Source organism: Carassius auratus, unplaced genomic scaffold, assembly GCF_003368295.1.
Source record: "Carassius auratus strain Wakin unplaced genomic scaffold, ASM336829v1 scaf_tig00214577, whole genome shotgun sequence".
Classification (NCBI taxonomy): Eukaryota; Metazoa; Chordata; class Actinopteri; order Cypriniformes; family Cyprinidae; genus Carassius; species Carassius auratus.
This window is the reverse complement of record NW_020527721.1, coordinates 208,422-233,905: the sequence shown is the minus strand read 5'-3', so window position 1 is coordinate 233,905 and position 25,484 is coordinate 208,422. Positions and strand designations below refer to the sequence as shown.

Genomic DNA, 25,484 nt, shown 5'->3' with positions numbered 1-25,484 from the left:
TTCTCATTTTCTGGTCCAACACCATGTTGTTTAAATTAGCAAATGCATTTGAGCCCATTTGTGTGCTCAGGGGCATGCCTGTCTGAAAACGAGATGTGTTCAGGTGCATTATTGGCGAGTTGCTATTCTGAGGAACTGAAAGACTGTACTATAGACTAGCTCAAACATGTTCTAAAGTCTGGCGCATTGTTTGTCTTTGTTATTTAAAGAGTATAGGCGGGTCCACAACGAGTGTACACGGTGCTTATTACATACACAGGGAAGCACAGCAGCAAACAAAAATATAAAAAATTAAAGGATTACAGTGTAAAACAATATTATTGTGTAGGCTACATAAATATAAAAATGGCAACATGTCATAATGGATAGTAAACACATATATCAGAATTAAGCTACCTAATTGCTTGTGCACACATGTTCTGTCTTTGTGCTCGCAAATTTTGCCATGTAAATATCAAATCCGTCATGTCAAGAGCACAACTGGCTCTTAAATGGGAATGGGAGATGAGGTTTATTGCACGTTACGCCCCAAAACACCCATTGCTCGTTAAGAGAATAGGGTCAACTCATTTAGACCATCTACATGGGCTTAGCTCGCTAAAATAGGTCCCATAATTTCTTGGGGATAAAAAAAAAAAATGACTAGCTTTTCATCTTTTAACTATATAGTATAATTTAAAATAAATATATTATAATATAGCTATTGTTTGGTAATTCTGGCAATGGATTTGCTTCATGCTACATTTTCTATTTCACTTGGATTTAAATTAAATTACTAAACTGAGCGAGTAGCAAATTCTAAATGGCAAACATTGTCCAAATGATTTAATAACTCTTTAAAACAAAATTTTTATGCGGATAATTATCGCATTTAATTTAATCTTTCACAGACCTTCTTGCTTTTAGCATTCTTGTGAGCTTATTGTCTAATTGGTTTAGTGTTGAGAGCAGATGTTGTGCAACAGTGGAAAGACAAAAGAGAAACCTCCAGCATTGCTCATGTTTTCAGAAACGTAATAAGCTTGATTTCATTCTGAGTCACCACCGAATAAATTTACAGTTCCAGTAAGCACACTTTATTTTTTAACACATGCAGCAGAACATCTACTGTACCTTATCTCCTTCGAGGCGTTTCAAAGCACAGGCTGGTTTCACACATTAGAGATGACTCATAACAGCAACAATAGAAAGCCAAATGAGTATACACTCTATCTGCATTTAATGCATGCCATGAATTATTCCCTCAAGTGTGAGAAGCATATACTAAAGGTTTGTTGAGGTCAAGTGCAACTAAACAGAATATCATTCATTTTTAAAGACATTTGACAGTAAATATTTGCTGAAAATTTTAAGAAGGGAGAGTTGAGGGCACAAACCTTCCTGTAAACTTATCAATACACAATTTCTGACTGGAAGTGTATAGGTTTTTCCAATGATTTCCGGAGTTGGCTGATTTGAACTGGCATCAACCCCCAATCTCATTCCAGATATCATCCTTCCATTAGATTCTAGCAAACACAATCGAGAATTGGGTCTATGCCACTATGGATGCACAGTACAATATCTGTTGGATTATATACAGCTGGCACCAGCCCATGATGAACTGTCAATCACAATGTCTCTAGGGACAATTTGGAGTGTCAACATTAATGTATCTGCAGCAAGAACACACAGTGAGACTGGAGTTCCTTCATTGTCAAAACACAGGGCAAGATACCTGTGGCTTGCACAAATGTTCCATCATTCTTTCCCAGCATCCTCTGAGCTCCCCACAAAGCCTTGCAGGTATTCCCTGGGACAACTCATCCTTCCAAAGTAAATATGAGACTAGTTTGAAATTTAGCCATATCAATACCGACAAGTTCACTGTTAGTCTGAAAACAAATAAAATCTGCAGTATACTATGAGTATACATGTACATAAATAATAATAATAATAATAATAATAATAATAATAATTTGTTCAAGTTGGTGTCGTATTTATATTTTCATGCAAATTTAATAAAAATTGAAATAATGAATATTTTTACATTGAAATTACTTTTTATTTACTATATAACAATCAAACAATTAATGAATTAAGTTTTACATGACTACGTTGGTCAACGTGTGTTGCACCAAGCACAAACAAGCAAATATTTTCAACTTTAAACCAGAGTCATTAACTTGCTTGATGAATTTATCAAGGTGAACTACAGTCATTTCTATTATTAACAATCTTTATAAATAACTAAGATTTATGAATGCAGTCTTAAAGCAACAGCATTCTGGTAATTAGCCTTGGCCCATGATCATCAATCTGAAAGACATGAGCAAAATAGGGCTAAAGCTAAATATTTATAATAACCAGTGAATATACACAAAGCAGGATGCAGAAAATGAGAGATTCCAGCTCAAAGGCTAATTGTGATGAAACACATACACACACAATTTATTTATCTGAATATAATTAAGGATACTTGTGTTTGACTTAAAGAAACTCTACTTAACCTCTGCATTGTTCACAGTTTCTGAAGTAGGCTCTACGTACCTGGCCTGGGAAATCAATGACAAATGAGAAAGTTCTTTGTAAGGGGCCGTTATATTTTCTTCCTTAGCCTGTAGTTATGAACTATTAGCTGTGAATTTGAGACTGGATTAGTTCAATAGCTGTATTCTAAGGCAGCATGCTAACTGAAATGCAACCTCATAAGTGACACATTTGGAAATTCTTTCAATGAACTCCCTGTGTGACACAAATAGCACTAAACACCAAGTCACTCTCGATTCACAATTGATTTTAATACACTATCAGAACCTCCCCCCCCCACACACACTGAATGAATGGCAGCTCAAAACACCTTACAAAACTACTATAATACTGTACAGCTTTAGTTGGATAATGCAAACCACTGTCACTCTAGTAAAGTTTTGATGGACAAACAAGTGAACGGTTGTTGGCAGGGTGGGTAGGGTGTATTGGTTTGTTCGGGTGGGCGATATGGCAAACATTTCACAATTATTGTTTTTTTTTTTTTTTTTTTTTATATCATGATTTTACAACAATTCTTTGTCAGGTTGGTTTTTCTATTTTGCCATCTGTTTGAGCATTACAGCCAAACTAATTTCCCTATTATAAAGATAAAACTTGCTACTTTAAGGTAACAAAATATAAAAAAGTAAATGGCATAAATTTAGGCCAGAGTGGGAGAAGATAAAAATCTTTGTCATTATTTATTTTAGGTATAAAAAAAAAAATTGAACAAAGATTCACATTACAAAAACACTTACTGTAATATACAAATAAAATTAAAGTGTTTAATTTTCAGGTACAACAGTATTTAGCAGGAGCATTCAAAAAATGTTATGAACAAGTAAGGAATGATTGACTTTGATAATTGAATTTTGATGTTTTAACATTAAAGGAATAAGTCACCCATAATTTTAAATAGGTTCTTTATTTTTTTATTTTTATACCTTCATGTATCCACTCAAAAGTAAACCTGAATGAGTTTCCTTCTTCTGTTAAACATAAATTCTGTTTTGAAGTAGGTTGAAAACCAAACAGTTGCTGGTTCACAGTGACTTCCATAGTATTTTCCCCCCTACTAAGTAAATGTGAACCAGCAACTGTTTGGTTATTCAGATTCTTCAAAATAACTTCAAAATCCCCCCATGCAAGCCACTGCTAATGATGTCGACCCACCTTCAGATAACTGAGTTTCCACAGATTCAGAATGTTTTTATTTTTCATTTGTATTTTAGTATTTAACTAGACAAAAAAGTTGATTAAGACAAACTTTAGGTTGACTTGAGAAAGCCTAGTCTGAAAGTTTTAAGCAGCTTGACTAGAGAGTTTCAAAAAGTTTGAAAAGTTTAAAAAGTTTTAAGTTTGATGGCAAGTTACAAGCATGTCACAACCATGTTTCTAGCATGATTTATAACTGTATTGATCTGGTGAGGAGGGGTCTTATTTTGGGCAAATAAGATACAAACAGTCCCACTGACAAGCTGTTGTACCTATAAAAGTATACAATTATTGCACTTTTTTTCTGAGAATGCAGTTTCACATTTGTATATTGCTAGGCTAACACTATAATGCTCCAACAAACAAAACATCCTTTTTTTTTTTTTTTTGCATTGCACTGCACTGCATTTTGGGATTGTCTTTCCTATGAAAGATACATGCAATGGCTAGGAAACTTAGGAGACAATATAATTAAGTTGCCTATGTAATATTAATATGTTGCCTAAGTAGATGTCTCACTAGGTTTGGAACAGAGCAAAATGTGCCGGCTCACAGAAAAAGGTTATTCATTCAATTTATTACATAAATTCATCTGCCTTCACGGGCAGCAGATTCTTTAGAAACCCCAGCTTGCAGCTATTCTAATGTTTATTAAGCATAAAGCTATCGTTTCACACAGCTTTAATGTAATGCACCCATGAAAGGCAGACAGTTCCATTGTTGAATCAAGGTCAATAAGATGAGACCATCCTGAATGACTTGAGAGCTCGTACTGATAGAGACATTTCTGTACTGAATGCTATTGTTTGGTTTGCAGACGGTCTGTTACTCACATTTCCTATGTGATGAACAACCCACAGTCTCTTTTTGTGTCTGAGGTTGTTCAGGACAACTGATAAATTCAATGCTGCCATCCAATTATGAAGAATGAAGTCATAACTTCTATTTTATTTTTCACAGAATTTCACTTCGCCACATTCACATTGATAACAGAGACCAGTTCCTATTGAAATTACCTGGTCACACAAATAGAAAAATAACAAAAGGGAGGACTTGCAACCGCATGTGTACAGCACACATACATACATACTTTTTGCAATACATTGCAATATAGGTGCAGAGATCCAATCATGCAATAGGAAAGATAAGGCCAACTGCAGAGGAAAGCCGTTTACTGACTGGTTAGAATGGGATACAATCTCAATTGAGTGCAGACAGGAGTGCAAAATGTTGTGTAGGTAGGGATGAAATGAATAGAGGGAGCAAAAAGGGAAGCAAGAAACATGCCAGAAAATGAAAAGCTTTTGTTCTAAATGTGGGATACCTCTGAGAGTTTGCCCCAAATCTTCACCCCCAACTGCAAATTGAATTGATGCACAGAGAAGGAATGATTACCATGCTGTATATAGTGTATACAGGGTGTGCAGGGCTTGATCATTGTCTTTGGAGGCCCACTTAATCAAGAAACAAAATGTTAAAAGAAAGGCATGTTTACCGTTTTAAATGCCATTTGTGAACAGAAACAGTACCAGCCAAAATTCTTGAAAAAAAATAAAGCCAAATAACCTTACATTTTCAAAGGAAATAAAATAAATAAAAATAAAATTGTACAAAAAATTAAAAAAAAAAAAAAAAAAAAAAAATTTAAACACAGCAATATCCAAGAAAGTAGCAATCACAAAAAGGGGACTAATCATCTGTAAGCAAATTTGACATAATATTATTTAAATTTAAAAATAAAATAAAAAATAAAATAGAATAGAATAAAATCTAAGAAAGAAAATTCCAATTCATGTTTTAACAAAGCAAATAAAAAATCTAAGTCTGTAATCATATATTTTAAAATAAAATGATTTTTTAAAAATTAAATTTAAATGTTAAAATTAAACAAGAAAATACCAAATCCCAATAAAAAGACTAATCAGAATGCACTATATACAAATGTTATATTTTATCAATGTAAGTAAATAAGAACTTTTAAATCTGTAAAAAAAAAAAATCAATTCAATTCAATTATTAAAATTAAAAAGTAAAAAAAAAAAAACATGCAAAATAAACTGCAAACTAGAGGGAAAATTGGTATTAAGGTAAAAATAATAATAATAATAACAATAATAATAATAATAATAATAATAAATAACACTCTAATAAGAACCCACATCCACTGTGGAAGAAGTTGCTTTATATGGTTTTAGTTGACAAATATTAATACTGTTGAACCTTTTACAACTTCTCTTTGTATACAAATGGATCTAAAATGCGAAACAGTATAAGTATTTTGAACAAACAAATATCTGGTGAGTCTACGTGTCTCCAAACTTTTGATTGGTACTGTGCATGTCAGCAGAAATAACGGGAGCCTTTGAAATGACAAGGGATGGGAATCAAACATACCGAAGCAAAACTAATGTGTCTCTTCTCATGTCCCTCATCATCACAACATCACTCATGCAAGCTGTTCTGACTGCTTAGTGACTTGCTGTACTCTCTCTCATCATTCACAGCCATGTGCCCTCAGGTGAGGGGTGTTACAGCCAGCCGGTCTTGCTCTTGCTGTACAACTATTTAAAAGCAAATTGCTGTGTAAACACAAAAGGTTTGTGCCTGCTCAGCCGAACAAGAGGCAGGGTGTGATCTTGTGGCTCAGCGCCTGTATCCAAATAAATGTTGCATGAAAACATCATTTGCATGAAAAGATATGTGCTGTTTCCTGTCGTCTCCTATCTCCCTGCCTCAGCTGGGGCCTTGGTTCATTACCGTGTCACATATTCATGTCAACCAACAAGATTAGTTTAAGAGTAATGTATTTTAAGCTGTAAATAAGAATACATCAAAGCAAGGACACAGTGTTGAATTTACCAACAGGTCATACGAATAACACTGCTGTATGAATGCTGGGGGAGAGTCAGTGAGAAGTGGGTTTTATCACATTCTCCTAACCTTTCGGACCCTTCTGCTTTAGAATATGCAAAAAGTCAAATTTAAAGGTTTGCATAAAAACAAAATACAAAAATTTGCTCACCATTGTGAAGTTCCAAACCAGTATGCTTTTTTTTTTAGTGGTACAAAAAGAAAAGATTTTGAACAATACACTTAAACAAAAATAACTGTTATATGACCTGTGTATGCTGTATTCCAAATCCCTTGAATGCATACTGTACAATACCATTTAGAGAATGTCTGTTTTTTTTTTTTTATATATATTTGAATATGTTAGAGCAAATGTTTGCAACAGAGAATACATAATTTATAATATAATATAATATAATATAATATAATATAATATAATATAATATAATATAATATTTTTTTTGTCCTATTTGGACTGGATGTGGTCACTATAAGCTCACATTTACAAAACAGGTAAATGAAGAATTCTCCTTTTGTGCTTTACAGAAGAAAAACAGCTTACAGGTTTAGAGCGGCATGAAGGTGAGCAAACTGACAGATTTTTTTTTTTTGATGAACAAGTCTGCAAAAGATAGAAGGAACACTACAAAAAGGGCAAAATACAGCAGCTTTGGGGTATAAGTGATTTTTGTGGGAATGCTAGCTGGGTTTCAATCCACGGGTTGTGCAATAAAACACAGTGTTTCTGCCAGCTCACCCATGTACTAAGATATGAAGTGTGGGCTGAGAACGGCTGTGAGTCAGAGTGTGTGTAGAACGAGAGAGAGAGATAGAGAAAGAAATAAATAAATAAAGAGAAAAGGAGGTGGCATGTGAGCCTACGCACATCTCTAGCTCAGTAATGCATGCAGCAGTGGATGCTAATTTCCTATTTCTCTCAGAAAAGAAATCCTCGGATTGCCAAAGCACTCTATTTTTATCCCTCGCCAACATTCTTTTCATTTCCTCCCTGATACCTTTACAACACCGTCATACAAACAACTCATTCACTGACTGGCCTCTGGCCTCTCATATCCCACAGACTTCATTCGTTTAGGATGCCCACAGTGAAAGAACAGATGCCAGGCGGGTTTGATTGCGTTTCGCAGGTCAAGCAGGTGCCATCGAAGGGGGTCAGATGTATAACAAGGAAAAAAGCTTTTGGTCACATCAGAGTTCAAAACAACCAGATGCAATCTAGATGGAGGCATGCGCACGATCATCTCATTTAAGAGTCATGCCGTAACATGGTCTTTTCTCTCGGCGGATTGTTAAAAGTGATGAGTCAGACTTTTTTTTTTTGCATCATTTCATACAGCAGAAGGGTAAAGGACTTTAGGGTAGCCACTAGGGATGCGTATTTTGTTAAGTCTGACAGATAAATTCAGCAGAGCGCTCAGGGTGGGATGATGGGAATAGGTGGGGTTTCGCTTCTGTGCTGTGTACAGCCAGCATTTACATAGCTGATTCATACGGTTTCAACAACTACTAAAAAGAAGTCTTAACAATAGGTTGCATACATTTTTTCATGGAGAGGAAAGATAAACACACACACACACCCTTTGAATAACACTTGAAATTGAGTAATATACCAACAAAAATATTATTTATAGCCAGCCAAAAGTATGATTTTTTATTTTATCTTAAGCTCACCAAGGCTGTGTTTATTCGAACAAATATAATATAAACAGTTATACTGTATAATATTATTACAATTTAAAATAACCATTTCTATCTTTTTTAAGATTTATTTTTTTTTTTTTGCATTTTTGCATTTATTAGAATAGGACAGATCAGAGCTGATAGGAAGTGAAGTGGGAGAGAGATAGGGACCAGAATCGGGAAAAGGCCCTCAAGTTGGGATTCGTACTCGGGACGCCCATTGGAATTACATTGGAGCTGTTAAGTCGGTGCAGTGCACACAAGGCAATCGGCACCAAATTAATTGTTTTCTATTTAAATATATATTATAAAAATGTAATTTATTCTTGTGAGTGCACAGCTTCATTTTCTTCAGCATCACAATGTTTCAGAATTCTTTCTTATATTATGTTAAATTTAAAAGATTTTGCAGCATAAGAATCTTTCAGAAACATTTAAAAGTATTATGTGTACACTATAATCAATACAGGGCCTTTGCCAATAAAACTGCCATGAGGCAGAACAGTAATTAATTATTTTACTTCAGTGTTCATTTAATCATTTAGCAGATGCTTTTATCCGAAGTGACTTACTGTACAAATGACAATAAACAGAAATAGTCAAACCAACAAATGTGCAACAATACATAAGTGCTGTGACAAGTCCGTTAGTCTACCTCAGTGCACTTAACAAGCTTTATATTAGACACAATATTAATAGAATAGAATACTTGTATCAAGGTTGTGATGTGATTTACTGACTACATACGGTACTCCACCTATTGGTTTGCCCAGCTCTTTAATTATCTTCAGGTAGTCAAGATCTTTTTATAATTCATACATTTACAACCAGATACAATGACAGCCGCTTTGACCAGAAAGTACTGACATTGTCTCTAATTATAGTGCTGAAAAAGTTGCTGTGGTTGTTGTGACTTCCGAGCATTCATCCCTTGTAACCACACAGTGGGACAGACCTCTGCATTATACAGCTGCACAGCACTGTGGTATACACTGCTGTTGAATGAGTAATAGCTTCTGAATCCCTACGGGGACGCATCAGATCCCTGTGAAACTTTGGAGTGATCAACTGAATACAAATGTGCAAAATTTCAAGTTAGAGCAATCTGTGCCTGAAACGCAGCAGACATGTATTAAGAGTAAGTGATCTGGTCTCAATGAGCATAATAATATCAGGAGGATTTCAAATGACAGACGAGCGTGTCTATGTGCGCATGCGAGTATGCTTTACTGTGATTAAAGAGATTGAGCAGAAACCTCTTTTGCACCCCCTGTTCTGTGCATTCATCAGACGGGGCTCGCTCGTCTTCCTTTGAAGGAGACCTGCAGCCAAAATTTAATGAAACACTTGGAACTTGTTCTTTGGCAGAAGTGATAGGGTCTGTTCTTGTCTCTGCAGACAAAGTCAGAAATGGGAAAGCAAAGAAAATTGCAAAATCATTGGAAGGGTAAGACACCGTTTAACAAGAAAGAAAGTACGATTCAAGCAGTTACAATGGCTTCAAATCACTGTGTGATCCTTAATAATTCTCTCCCATGCTGAAGACATCAATGGACAAATACAGCAGGGGAGAGCTGGCAGAACAAAACTAGAAAGTCATGCATATCCAGAGAGCCACAGTTTCCTCTCATGAGCCACTCTTTCCTTCTACGAGTGCAGGAATGTGGAGTATTTGGCAGATTTGAAGGTTAGTTGAATGTAACGCTTGGCAATTCAAGTGAGATATTAGATATGCATTTGAAATTATTGTAAATAAGAAATAATATAAACATGCCTGTCTATTAAATATCATTTATCTGAACTAACATTCAGATGTTTTACTTAAAGCACTATAAACAGGGTTATAAAAAAAAAAAAAAAAAAAAAACATTTCCTTAATGCCATTAAATAGAAAGAATACACTACGAACACACTGCAATATTCAGATGCCGTAGTTTGTTTCCTTATTCAAAAAGACCATCTATTGAAATCAAGCAGCAAAATTGGCTCAAGGCTAATAAAAAAAAATCTCACAATATGGTTGTGATATCACATGCCTCCGTGCACATTTACATATTTGTGACATCTACTGCCTGCTCAGTACCTTTTACTTCAAATTCACTTTACAGTTACAAAAAGATTAACCCCAAAAGCAGACCTTAAAGCATGACTTACTCATGGAAAACAGAAATCATTTTATATAAATTGCTGCCTGAATTTCCAAATCTATGCATTGTACCAAACGTATGAAATAATAATAGAATTAAATAACCATACTTATACAGTAAGTGTACAAAATGTCTCCAATGAGGCCAAGGAGTCAAGGTTTTGTTGGGACATGACCCCATTAGATCTTGCAGAGAGATGCCGTAAGTACACCATCTGGCAGCAAAAAGCAACTTTCTGCTTTGATGGCCATTTAGAAGAATCTGTTAATTTTTTTTTTGCAAGTATGGATGGGTTGCAAACAAATGTCTTTCTCCATGTGATACATCAATGTCCTTGAACAAGAACCGCAATAGAGGGACTGATACTGTCATTTTATTCTACCTAAGATCAATACCTTAAACACTATAGAGCAATATTCAGCAATAGTTATTGTTCTTTTCCCAAACAAAAATAGAAAAAATAATTTTAACTACACAATTGAACACTTATAAACATGACTTTTCTATAAGAAGTCGTCACACATAAAAAATATATATATATTTGCAGGTTTTCAATGGGAACCCATTAAATAGGGACTAAAATAAGAACTTTTCAAAGATGCAATCAGTAGGAAATGTATGATTTTACCAGAATAACCAACTCAGTGGAAGGCAAATTAATTAAAACAAGCTACAGAAGTGTAAAAATAAAGTCCTATGAATGAAGGATCTCACTAAGCAGGTGGGTAAGCAGGCACAATGCCGCAGGGGTTATGCCGCAGGTCGCAGGGGTTGTAGGCCTGTTCACAGAGTGGTCCAGTAAAGAAGGGCGGGCAGGTGCAGGAGAACTCCCCTGGAATGTCAGACTCCACAGAATGTGCTCCGTTCAGGCAGGGAGAGGAAGAACATTCCTTCACATCCTCTCCACAATACAGGCCTGTCCAGCCAAAGGACACTTGCACCTATATGGCAAAATAAGTATTTTTCAGATAAGAGAGTTCATTGTTTGCTTATGTAATTTCAAGCTTGTTTGATGTTTTTTATTTATTATATATATATATATATATATATATATATATATATATATATATATATATATATATATATATATATATATATATATATATATATATATATATATATATATATATATATATATATATATATATATTTTTTTTTTTTTTTTCTGGCTGCTCTTTTCAGTAACAAACATGGATGCTGACCAAAGTGTAATATGTTCTATAAAAAAAAAAAAAAAAAAAAAAATGAAAGAAAAGAAATGCACCATTAAAAGGAGAATCATAAAAGACTCCACACACGCTAAACCATTCAAAAGGAAAGATTTGTTTTTATGTTTTTGAAGGAAGTCTTTTGCTCACCAAGGCTGCATTAATTTGCTCAAAATGATAGTAAAAACAATAATATTATGAACTAATATTCGAAATTAAACAAATTTTCTATTTTAATATATTTTAAAATGTAATTTATTCATTTATTCAATAATTATCACAATAAATGTCAAATCTTGTGACGTTTAAAGCCAGATTTTTGCTCCAAAGTGAAAGTTTAAGAAACCAGACCATTCATTTTCCTTTCTGTGATGGTTGATTTCATTCATTCCGTGATGGTTGAGCTAAAAAAAGATGGCGTCTGAAAGTGGCGTTTGGTGTTCAGTTTGTGTGTAAATGTATACTTCTGACTAACTTTTTGCACTTATGATGTTAGTTACAGTATATAGAGAAATTAAGTATTATAGTAATGAAATATTAGTTTAGTTAGCACAAAAACTCTATTTTGTTGTAGATCATTAAACCGTTATGCTGCCTCAGAAGTCTGTCCTAAATCAGTTTCATGAGGTGACTTTGTGCAAAAACTCTGCCTGTAAAGTCATTGCCTCATATGACAACGAGGCAGCAAGTCAATGCCTAAGTTTTCTGATGCAGCCATACAAAATGTGCAGAGCAGGGTAGCGCGAGGACTAGCATTGAGAACCGCTGACTTATACTGATTTTTTTAATGCGTTGCATCACACTGCGTAAACATAAAACCATGTTTGCATTTTTGATCGGAAAAACGACAAACAACAAGCGCTACTCTACACTGCTCAAAACTCACATTTGAATTGTCAGTGGCAAATCCTTTAAATATGTAGAGTAAACATACTTATATACTGTGAGTCAGAACAGCTGGCTTTGTAGTCTTCTCTCCCAGGATCAGGGAACAGTTCTCCATAAAATGCACTGCACATATCTGAATATTTGGGTTGACTGTTCTGGAACAGTGTTGTAAATACAACTTAACCACTGATTTCTAGTTGTGTCCTCTTTTGGAAGGCCAAACAAAGTAGTTTGACTTTCACAAGGAAACTGTCACACTTTGCCTAAAGTCAAGGAGCGAGGAGCAAGGAAACCAGGAATGCACAGAACAATCTTCTTTTATTTTAATAATCTGGAGAGGAGCACAGGAAAAACAAAGGTAGATGTCCAATCTCCGACAAGCATGAACTGAATGGACATGGGCTTATAAACACAGGATGATTGGGAAAAAAACACAGGTGCTAGGAATGATACAATCAACATGGGACATGGAACACATGGAGGGAAAACGCAACATAAGGAGTCCAGGGGCGTGACCTTCTCACAGCGGCTGTGGATTTCTCCCTCATGGCAGGCAGTGTTGCTGGCTCACACACCTGGACTCACGTCATGGCCTATGGCTCCGTGGCGATCCTCAGCTCTTCCACTCTCTCTAGCGATGGCTCGACGGTCGTGGTGGGCTCTGGCTATCTGTCAGATGGTCACGGTTCAATATGATTTCGGTACAACAGAAAAAAATAAAATAAAAATCTACTATGCTCGGTTTCTTTTCATTTATTTTGAACAGACAGTAGTACAAATAAGTTTTTTCCCCACCTAGATGTAAAAATACTAAATATTTTTGAATTCTGCTACATACTTATAATCTGCAGTAGCCTACATACATGTATATATATATATATATATATATATATATATATATATATATATATATATATATATAAGGAATAATTTCTTGAAATATATTTGATTTAGTTTACAGATAAACAAGGTAAAAAAATTTTTTTTACATGTAACGTAGTCTACATATAATCTGAGTTTAATATATTTAACTACTTCGTCCTGTCAGAAGGAGTTGATGGAGCAGCAATGAAAAATGATAAAAGTACCGAGGCCTACCATTATTTACACAGTGGGAAAGTGGGTCGTGTACTGTTACACAGCGAGGGTGATTTTGTCTTTTTAAAAGCAAATGTGCTCCCCAGCCACTCGGCACGCATGCTGGTTAGTAAGCAGGGATCGGTGTATCGCTGGTTTTGTGAAGGTTGTGTAGTCATGCAGCCTCAATATTAGGGAAGGTAAGACTATCACACACATCATTATTTATTATTTGTGATAATATCTTGAGGCGATTGTGTTGTTAACATAAAAACCTAAGTATATTAACTTGTTTGTGACATACACAGCTGCTGACCTGATGACCATCTGCAGACTAAGTATCTTGTCTAATCTCTTGATTGTAAAGTGAAGTGAAAGTGAAAGTGAAGTGACATTCAGCCAAGTATGGTGACCCATACTCAGAATTTGTGCTCTGCATTTAACCCATCCGAAATGCACACACACAGAGCAGTGAACACACACACACACACTGTGAGCCATTTATGCTACGGCGCCCGGGGAGCAGTTGGGGGTTCAATGCCTTGCTCAAGGGCACCTAAGTCGTGGTATTGAAGGTGGAGAGAGATCTGTTCATGCACTACCCCCACCCACAATTCCGTCCGGCCCGAGACTAGAACTCACAACCCTTCGATTGGGAGTCCAACCCCAGTGGAGTACAGTGGAGTAAGGTAAGTGAACATTTATAAATTACATATTATAAAAAGAGGAGGCTGGAACTTGGAAGTGAAAAACGCCTTATAATCAGGTGTGCATAATTATTGTTATCTTGTACTATCGTAATTATTCTTATATTTTAAATAAATAGGTGCTAAATGGTAATCATGCTAAATTTGCTGTACTTTGTTACTGATCTTAAATGTATTCATAGAACGAACTTCATAAATCTAATGTTAGGGGAACAAGCACATAGCTAGCTAAGTTAATGTTAGCTTACCTGAAATTGACCATCTTTTTAGCACCCGCCGAGACTTTTTTACTGGGACATCGTTCTGTTGTGCTGTTATCTAGCCACTAGCTTAGATAGGTTCCTCTAAGCCGGAAGTAAGACTAATGCAATGGCGGCACCATTGTTGCCAAGGAAATAAAGGTGAATACAGTGATGCATTAATAAGACAATAAGTGTTAAAAGTTGATTCTGCTGGTGTAAGCAAACAGTTATCAGTTTCAGCATTGCTAACTTGACAGCGCAGTTGGTACTTCATCAAAATAAAATACAGTGAACCAAACTTCAGCCCACCTGCCTCTGTGTCACCGTTGGAACTGAAGTACAAAGCCTATAATTTACATAATAAAAAATTGTTTAGCATTCAGATACATTACATTGCAATATGGAAATATTATGGAATATTTGGATGTGTGCCAAATGAAAGAGGTAGTATACACGAACACAAAGCTCCATTTCAGAAACAGTTGAGTGCAGTGCACAAGAAGCATCACTTTAGAAGCATATTCCTTTATCATTCTGTGAGAAAGCATTGAGATTCAACTCATGGTAACTGTCTAGTGGGATATATATATATATATATATATATATATATATATATATATAAGAACAGCATTTATTTGAAATAGAGATAAGAGTCAATCTCAAAAATAAGTTGTTTCATTTTGGAAATTCACAGCTTACCATTTTATATTTTTTGTTTCTCTCTCTCTCTCTCTCTATATATATATTACATTTGAAGTCTTGAAATCCTTTGGAATTCCATTGTGTGAAATTACTGAGGAAAATAATATTGTACTATTAAAATATTCGTTCACATACAGACCAACTGACACTCCTAGCACACAGTGACCTTGTAGCATAAAAGCAAATTCCCTCAGGGGCAGACTCCGATTTGGCTTAGCCCTGTGGTGCTTTTCACTAATGAATGTCATACGTCTCTGAAAATCTCTTTTTGTTCATTTTAGACCAGGATTACATTGTGTGCCATGAACTAAACTCTTATAAATTAAACCTTCTACTTAATTTCAGACGGAAAAACCCCACACACAATAGCTATTTTAAAGAGGCCAGACATGATATTCCTACAGGTGTTATTAAAAGAAAATGAGCAATGAGTCATAATTATATTGTAGAATTGCAAATTATACTCATAGTGGGCATATTTTTATATTCTTTCATCATTTTCACAATAAAAACGTGGCAGCGCATGAAATAAAGTACACTATTTACACAAAATATAAGAAAACAACTTAAATGCCAAGTTCATGTTTAAATTTTAAAAGCCACTTTAAAAATGGCTTGATATGTATTTTTATTTTTTTTGTCTATTTGATTTATTTCCTGTCAAAACAGGAAGTTAGGCCAGAACATATCAAATAAGCTTTAGTTCAGGTCACAAAAATGAAATCTGTATATTAGTACAGTCTAGTTTTAGAACTACACCAGCAATGCTATAAGCCACAAATCTCCAAAAAGTTATGCAAACTAAAAACAAAAACACGGTTTTACTTTATTTTGTTATTCATAGTCAAAATGGAAACAGTGTTTGGAGATTTCTGGACAGCTGAGGGGATTTATAGGTTAATTGCACTACTGGTCTGAGAAGCATTAAATCCCAGACAGCTGGAAGTAGGACACTGGGAGGTTAGAGCAGTGAGCTGGGATTATATTTACCAGAGTGAATCCCAGACAGTGCTGGAGGTATCTGCATTCCACTTGGTGGCAGTGATCTTACAGCCGTGCTGCCAATCCCTGTCTTAAACCCATCCTCTATTCTCTTGCTCTCTACTTTCAGTCTATTTTCTTTCCTGCCTTCGCTCTGTTTCCTCCCTTCGCTGCCCTTAGCAAGAGGGCACATTAGGTGAAACAGAAGCAGGAGCTTTTCTCTCAAGAGAGTCACCGATTGAGAGAAACCTCCTCCTGCTGTGCTGCATTGATTGATTCATTTGTTTTACCTGCCATCTGCAATTCATTATCTCACACGGTTTTGAAAGTGCAGTCTGTCTCTGCGTGACGAGAGAATAGGTGGTTAAACTTAGTGCTACTTTCTTCATACATAATGCATGGTTTGCTAAATGGGGGTTTATGGAACCCCGGAGGTTTGTGAGGGAACTACAGGTATATATACATACAAACACACACACACACACACACACACACACACTCACACACACACACACACACACACACACACACATGTCTGGTCAGCTATCCTTGTGGGGACTCTCCATAGGTGTAATGGTTTTTATACTGTGCAGACCGTATTTTCGCCCTGCACCAACCCTACACCTAAACCTAACCCTTACAGGAAACTTTCTGCATTTTTAGATTTTCAAGAAACTTCATTCTGTGTAATTTATTAGCTTGTTTACCCGTGGGGACCTCAATTTAGGTCCCCACTGTGACACGAGTCCCCATGAGTCTGTGTGTATTCAGGTTTAAGTCCCCACCAGAATGGAAAAACAAGTACACACACACACACACACACTTAAATTCATGGCCTAATGGTTAGAGAGTCGTGGGCTAATGGTGGCCTAATGGTTAGAGAGTCAGACTTGCAATCAAAAGGTTGTGAGTTCGAGTCTCGGGCCGGCAGGAATTGTGGGTGGGGGGGGGTGCACATACAGTTCTCTCTCCACCTTCAATACCATGACTTAGGTGCCCTTGAGCAAGGCACTGAACCCCCAACTGCTCCCCGGGCGGCAATGGCTGCCCACTGCTCCGGGTGTGTGTTCACAGTGTGTGTTCACTGCTCTGTGTGTGTGCACTTCGGATGGGTTAAATGCAGAACACAAATTCTGGGTTTGGGTCACCATACTTGGCTGAATGTCACGTCACTTCGTCACTTTTCACACACACACACACACGTTTGTTTTTGTGAAAAGTGGGGACATCCTATAGGCTTAATGGTTTTTATACTGTACAAACTGTATATTCTATCGGCCTTCACCAACCCTGCACCTAACCCTCAAAAAAAAAAAAAAAAAAAAAAAAATGATAATAATCATAATAATCATTCTGTATGATTTATAAGTGTTTTGAAAAATGGGGACATGAGTTATGTCCTCATAAGTCACCCTCTCCTTGTAATACCTGTGTCATACCCATGTCATTATACAGAGTTGAGTCCTGATATGTCACAAAAACAAGAGCGCACACACACAAGCACACACACATACATATATATATATATATATATATATATATATATATATATATATATATATATATATATATATATATATATATATATATATATATATATATATATATATTCATGAGTTAATGAAAAGCTAATAATGAATGATATTGAATGTAAAAAAAAAATAAGTGACTGGAAGATAATCGCAATATAGCTTAGTACAATAATCAAAATATAGGCTGCAATTTAATTATACAGCTGCATAGTTCGATGCAGCTCATTTCATTATAGGATGATCAAATATTCATTAGTTATTTTTCAGTATAATTGTAATTTACAACTAAAGTGTCTTTATTTAATAATTAGAGTTTAAGCATACTTGATTTAATTGCCATTAAATTCCTGAAATATTTTTTAAGTAGTAAATATTCTATGTCTAAGGGGTTCAACTGACATTTTGTTTTAATCAATTAGCTGATATTAAACTGATCCTGTTAGTATGTGTATGTGTATATGAATCAGAATGCAGCACATACTTTTACATTTGAATGCCTGTTAATTTGACACACTGTCTTAAAAACAGAAAAATACACTATTTGATGTTTGAAAAGACTGCACATTTTAAATGCATATCTCTGCCAAAAGTGTATTTACATGATCTCACAGCTGAAACACAACAGACATCTAACAGAAACAACAGAAATCTAATTTCATCTATTTAAATGGGATTTTTTTACACTGATTACATTTATTCTTTTACTTTTATCCAAAGTAACCGTAACACTTTAGTATAGGGACCAGTTCTCACTATTAACTAGTTGCTTATTAACACATTGGCTGTTTATTAGTACTTATCAAGCACATATTTTGCATTACCATATTCTACATCCCTTATCCTACCCAATATCTAAACTTAACAATTACTCTGCTAAGCAGCAAATTAAGAGTCTACTGAGGCACAAGCCATGGCTTTTTATTAGCGAGAATAAAGTAACATACAAATGAGTCAGGAAATGCAAAGAAATCCTTTTTTAGTGAATAAATACAAAAAATCTACATAAACTGGACTACCTCATTAATCAAGGTTGGTTGTTGGAAAAACTAGTCGACCATGTGACCCATCTTTAGCCTCCATTCATCCAGAATTTCTTTGCTCCATCAAGCTGTGTTTTTGCAACCCACCTGTAAGCACTGACGAGGTCTGTACAGGTGCCGTTGTTTTTACAGAGGTTTGATGAACATTCATCGGTCTCCCACTGACAGAACTCCCCCTCCCAGCCGGGTAGACAGATCCTGGCAGTTGTAACTCTTTAATGCAAATGAAGACAGCGAATGAAAAGATAATTGCAAGTGTTGTAACACTTTCATCTAACCCTTGCCTTGACCTAGATGAGCATATTCTGCCACAAATCACTCAACGCACCTGAAAATGCGTCCACAGTAAAAACATTCACAGGAAATTAATAGAATGACAGTATATTAAAGCACTGCAGTGTTAAAGCAATAATTAATTTTGCAATACAAATTTGGAGCTAGTATAGTAAAAAAAAAAAAGAAAAAAAAAAAGAAATGAATACTTTTGTTGAAAAATACTTTTAAATTGATCAAAAGTTACAATTACAAAATTAATTTCAAAATATTTCAAATAAATGTTGTTCTTTTTCACTTTCAATTACATAAATAAATCAATCAATCAATCTTATTTCCACAAAATCATTAAGCAGCAAAAGTATTGTATTTAACATTTGTCTGTTTTCAAAAATGTTCTTTATTGAATAAGTATTAATCTGGTAACACTTTATAATAATGTTCTAAGTCATTTATAAATTAGTTTATAAATATTAGTGATATGTAACACATTTAGAAGTGATGAATAGTTGGAATCACCTGACTAAGGCATTTATAAATGTTTATCCACTTCAAATTAAATGAGTTACTCTTCTTAAAAATAGTGCTTTATCATACCTGCATGTTTGTGCTTTTGAACACAAACCAGCTAACAAATTTGCCAATAAATCATATACTGATCATTTACTAATGGTTTGTTCATCAATTGTTTATGATTAACAATTGTTTATTGATAATTATACAAAACTATTTTGACATAAATACTTAAATGATTTATAAGTGATAATGTATCAACTAATAACTTATAAACCATCTACTAATGATCAGTTTGATTTATTTCATGATTTCAACTTTTTTAATGATAATTTACAACACATTTGTAAATTGTTAGCATACCACTCATTAATCATTTGTAAACATATAGTCATGTTTTGTAAATGATTCGTTCATCATTAACTAATAACTTATAAGTGATTTATAACTGAATTAATAAAACATTACTAAAATGTTAAATTACTTGTTAATAATTTATGGAAGTATAGTCATGTTTTGTAAAAGATTAGTTCATCATTAACTGATAATTTATAAATAACTTATAACAGAACGTTATTTTAAAGTGTTACCAAACAGATGACACTTCAATCAGTTTCTTTAAGCATAATCAAACATTACCAAAAAAAAAAAGACCTTCCGATTCCTTTTTCTTAGTCTGAAAAAAGTACGCAGACACACACACAAGGCGTGTGGTTGAGGATCATATTATAATTTGTACTGAGGGCAATCTGTGGGCAGCTTCAACTCCCAACCCACCTACTATTACCTCCAAATGTATTTAGCATGGTTTTCAAAGTTGTTATCTTTATGGAAGAGCAACCATTGCTATGCAAATGCACTCTCTCAACCACCCACCACTGCACATCAGATATTCAGGCATGTCTTTAAAGGCATGCAAACTATTAATTTTGGCATACATTACTGAAGAAATATGCATGAACCATGCATTTCAAAGAGAAATATTCAGAATTACACCCCATGCTCTGGAATAAACAGCACTTGAAATGAATGAACGAGTACTCTCTATTTAGTGCTCGAATAGAAGCTATGATGTAAATGCATTTTCGTCTTTTTTATTTCAGATGTGCTGTACTTTCTTGTTGAGTTTACTATGACTCTCCCCTCCACTTTGTCATTAAAGTTTTCATTATGAAAATTAATCACTGTGGGTGGTTTGCTGTCTGTTATTTTGCATGATAAAGGTTTATTCCATCTCATCCCATACAATGGAAATGAGCACAGGTTTGCACAGTCAAGGCATGGCTAGAGTTCTTCATCATGGCTGCCCTGAGGGTTGATCCTGGAGTGCATGCTAATCTGTGCTTCATCCCGACACAGACACAGTGTTAAGCTCTGCCTAATGTAATTTGAGCACCGCAGGCCTTATTCATAAGACAGAAGAAGCTATGCAGACATGGTGTGATAGATCAGATGCCTCCAGAAGACTTCTGTTTTTCACCCCTGGCTAAGGATAGTATAATCTTATTTAGGCTGCTAAATCATCAGTTGGGATCGTAGCTCTCCCGAGAAACCCGGGGTTGTGCGTGGTATTTTTATTTTAACAGAAGTAAATAAATAACTACATAAACACTGCCAGGAAATAAACTGCAATCTGTGAGAGGGATTTCGAAAGCTTGCTCCTGTCTTTACATGAAGTTGCACAAGAAAACTTGTTAGATAGATAGAATATGCAAGATGAATTTCTGCATAATAATGCAGTAAATTGCTGCTTGGAAAGACTACAATGAAAAGCGAGTATTTATAAAATGATGAATATTTTGTAGTAGTACTGTAATACCACATGCTACAGTACAGCAGAATGGCATTCTCAAAATTATGGCAGAATACATGCAGTATTATTAATTATACTTAATAATCTGTACAATCAAGTAACGCAAATCAGTCAAATTGGGTGTCAAAATGAACAGATCATATAAAAAAAAAGTAAACTGAAATTCCAAGAACCGTGTGCAAATAGATATTTCAAAATAACAATTTGAAAATTGTATCAATAAGTAATTAGATTGCTGAAGTTGTCACCTAATTAACTTATATAAAAAATAGCTTATATCTTATTATCCATGCTTAAACTTATTTTAAATTTAAAACAATTACTGAACTGAAAGTCGAAAGGTAGAGCCCTGTTAATTCTCTACGCCCAAGTGCATGCTGGGAAGACAGTGAATAGAACTGAACTACAAAACTATTGATGGAAATGAGCAAGGCAGCACATTTATAACTCATTAGATTATGAAACACATTCATATAAAGTAGCCCTATGCATTATTAAAAAAGTTCACAATTCATTTACATTTGATTAGCTATAGCCAAATATATAATATTAAGTAAATTCTATACTTTAGCACAAGCTGATCTTCATAATAAATAATAAATAAATATAAAGTAAAACAGATGTACTAAAACTATAAACAACAGCTACCAAAAAAATGGTGCATTCAATACAAGTGACTACATCTTAATTGAGATTAAATGTCTCTGCCGTGTGAAAAATGTAGGAGAAAATTGGATTGCCAATTTTCTAGGGTTAAGGAAGATGCTAAATCACTGATCATGACAATTTAAAAAAGATGTAGTGAATGTAGCAAACAGATGAGCAGAGGAGCCATGGATTGTGGTGTACAAATGGAGTGATTTGTTATGTCTTAAGAGAACACAGAGGACATCGGGCCATTATACACACTTCACAACACCATTATGCTCAAGGGGAATGTTGCAACAGCCCCTTCAACAAAGACAAGTTCAGAAAAAAAGGATGCTATGGGGATATAAAACAGAGTGTTGAGTTGAGGTTGTTTAACACTGCTGAGATGTGAAGTGAAAAGAGGAATGATGTAATGGCTTAAGGTCTTGTTCCTATAGCTCTCCTGATGTCATGACTGGGGTTTGATTTCAAGGGAACATGCGTGCTGATGAAATGCTAGATGATTTGGATAAAAATGTCTGCCAAATTAATAAATGGGGTATAATTCCAAATTCTTTGTAAATCCATGTTAAAGGGGTCATATACTGTACCAGAAGGAATCAAATTGTCATTTATCTTCTGAGAAAGTAGTTCATTACACCATGAATGCTGTTAATGAAGGATAAAGCAGATTAAAAACTATTGAACACAACAGCAAACCAGTCGCTCTGTAATTTATGAAGCACAGTTTTGAATCATAAAATGACATTTGTTCATCTTCTTATATATCTATATATCTATACCTATATACCTATATACCTATATATATATATATATATATATATATATATATATATATATATATATATATATATATATATACAGTTTACATATACAGTATATGCGCAGCAATTATATAAAAAAAGAAAGAAAGAAATGAAAAGAAAAGAGAAATATTTGTTCCACCATAGAGTAAACCCTTAGAAAACGGTTAAGTTGCCAAACTACATTGAAAATGTCCCCACGTCACCACTTCTCTCCACATGCCTCTAAATTCAATCAATTTAATAAGTTCACAAATATTCAAAGCAAGATGATTTGGATCAGATAAGCACGACCTAGCTCTTTTGCCTATCATGTTTGTCCTTCCAGAGTCCCATGCATTAGGCAGGTGGAGATTCCTATTGGCAAACCAGCATGACGGAATTCACATTTTCACACACAGAGAAAGGTCAATCTAATTTACTGACTGTATGGAAGTAATCCACTCCCATGTGACTTTCCATGGCTGGCCCTCTTTCCCCATCCCACGTCCTTTGCCATATAACCAGCACCTGGAAATATAGAATGTAAGAGCTCAATTACATGGTAGCTAAACCATTTCCAAATCAGTGATTTCATACTTGTGACAGTAGAACAATCTTTTAAAGCGCTCATGCGATGAGCATATAGAAGCTATTAACACATTGATGCTATTCTAAAACTTTATTGCAAGCCTTAAACATGTCAGATGACAATTGCTCCATATTTCTTTTAAATCGCTTCCTTTACATTTGTAAGCAAGATCAAACAGTTATCTCAAATTTGAGAGTGTCATGGCTTTAAATAGGCTTAACATGATGACTGCAGTCACCTCATACTGTATGTCCTGCATCAACTTAATGATAGCAAGAAGGAAAAAACTGCATGTTGTTGACACCTTAACACAAAAAGCTAGTCAATCAAAGGCACTTTTCTTAATCTGTCAATGGCAAAGTCATCGAATCATCTTTTGTCAAGGTTACTCTCTATGCATCTCCGAGACGATCTCATTCCCTGATGCAAAATAGCTACTCAAATCATTAATTAACACAGCATGCAAGAGGGCTAATATCCCCGCCTGCATCTCTGTCCACAGGACAGCAGCCTACAAACCGCCCACCTTTGGGTTTCGAGGGATGCCGTGAATAGCCCAATTGCATTCTCCATTCAAAAACCGGGGCCTAGGGTTGCATTATTCATCATGAATAAATGATAAACTATTTTTGCCCTCCCGTTCTGTTCTGAGAGCTACTGGAATAAAAATAGAGGAGAAGAAGAGAAAGTCTGTGAGATAAATAAGAAGAGAAAGGGCTGGGGAGGGGCGGAAGAGTGTGAAATGAGAGCACAGAGGCTGGTATCTCTCTTTTTTGCTGTATTAGAGTGGGTTTGCTGAAAGGGAATGAAAAGCCGATTTGGGATGAGAGCCAAACAACTGCATGTCACACAGGCTTCTGAGCCACTGATTGCTCTCATTGGCCCTCTCTTTGTTCTCAGAGATTGTGAGGCAACACAAGCTTAATCTACAAAAACAAAACTGCAACTCAGTGAATAAAGATAAAGGATTGTTGGTCTAGACTGATATGACTGTGTCTGTAATAGAAGTAATCTGATAATGTTGCATACTGTTATATGTTATTTTTAAAAGACAACTTGAAATGATATTTACAACATCATGAGTAATGTGGCGTATAACCGTAAAAATACTGAAATGAGTGAATCAGAATCAGAATCAGAATCAGAATGAGCTTTATTGCCAGGTATGTTTACACATACGAGGAATTTGTTTTCGTGACAGAAGCTCCGCAGTACAACAGAATGACAGCGACAGAACATAAAACACATAATAAAAGAATAAAAAATACAAATATGTAGACAGTGAATGACAATATACAAATGACAATTGTAGGCAGGTATATTACAAAGTGAAGTTATGTATGTACATATATATTGTGTGCAAAATTTAAGTGTATACTAAGTATGTGTGTTAGATAAATAAAGTGTGTGTGTATATAAATATAAAGTGTAGTGTGTTCGCCATTATTGTCAGCTGTTCATAAGATGGATTGCCTGAGGGAAGAAACTGGTCCTGTGTCTGGTCGTTCTAGTGCTCAGTGCTCTGTAGCGTCGACCAGATGGCAACAGTTCAAAGAGGGAGTGTGCTGGATGTGAGGGGTCCAGAGTGATTTTGACAGCCCTTTTTCTCACTCTGGATAAGTACAGTTCTTGAATAGATGGGAGAGTTGAACCGATGATTCGCTCAGCAGTCCGGACTACCCTCTGTAGTCTTCTGAGGTCAGATTTAGAAGCTGAGCTGAACCAGACAGTTACTGAAGTGCAGAGGATGGATTCAATGATGGTGGAGTAGAACTGTTTCAGCAGCTCCTGTGGCAGGTTTAACTTCCTCAGCTGGCGGAGAAAGTACAACCTCTGCTGGGCCTTTTTTACGATGGAGTCAATGTGAATGTCCCACTTCAGGTCCTGAGAGATGGTGGTTCCCAGGAACCTGAATGACTCCACTGCAGTCACAGGGCTGTTCATGATGGTGAGTGGGGGGAGTGCAGGGGGGTTTCTCCTGAAGTCCACGATCATCTCCACTGTTTTGAGCGTGTTAAGCTCCAGGTTGTTGAGACTGCACCAGACAGCCAGCTCTTTT

General features: G+C 35.3%; 1 pseudogene; it reads right to left on the bottom strand.

Annotated features, from left to right (window-relative positions):
- Positions 1 to 25,484, bottom strand: part of LOC113092414 (protein eyes shut homolog) — a 214,720-nt pseudogene that overhangs the window by 106,301 nt on the left and 82,935 nt on the right.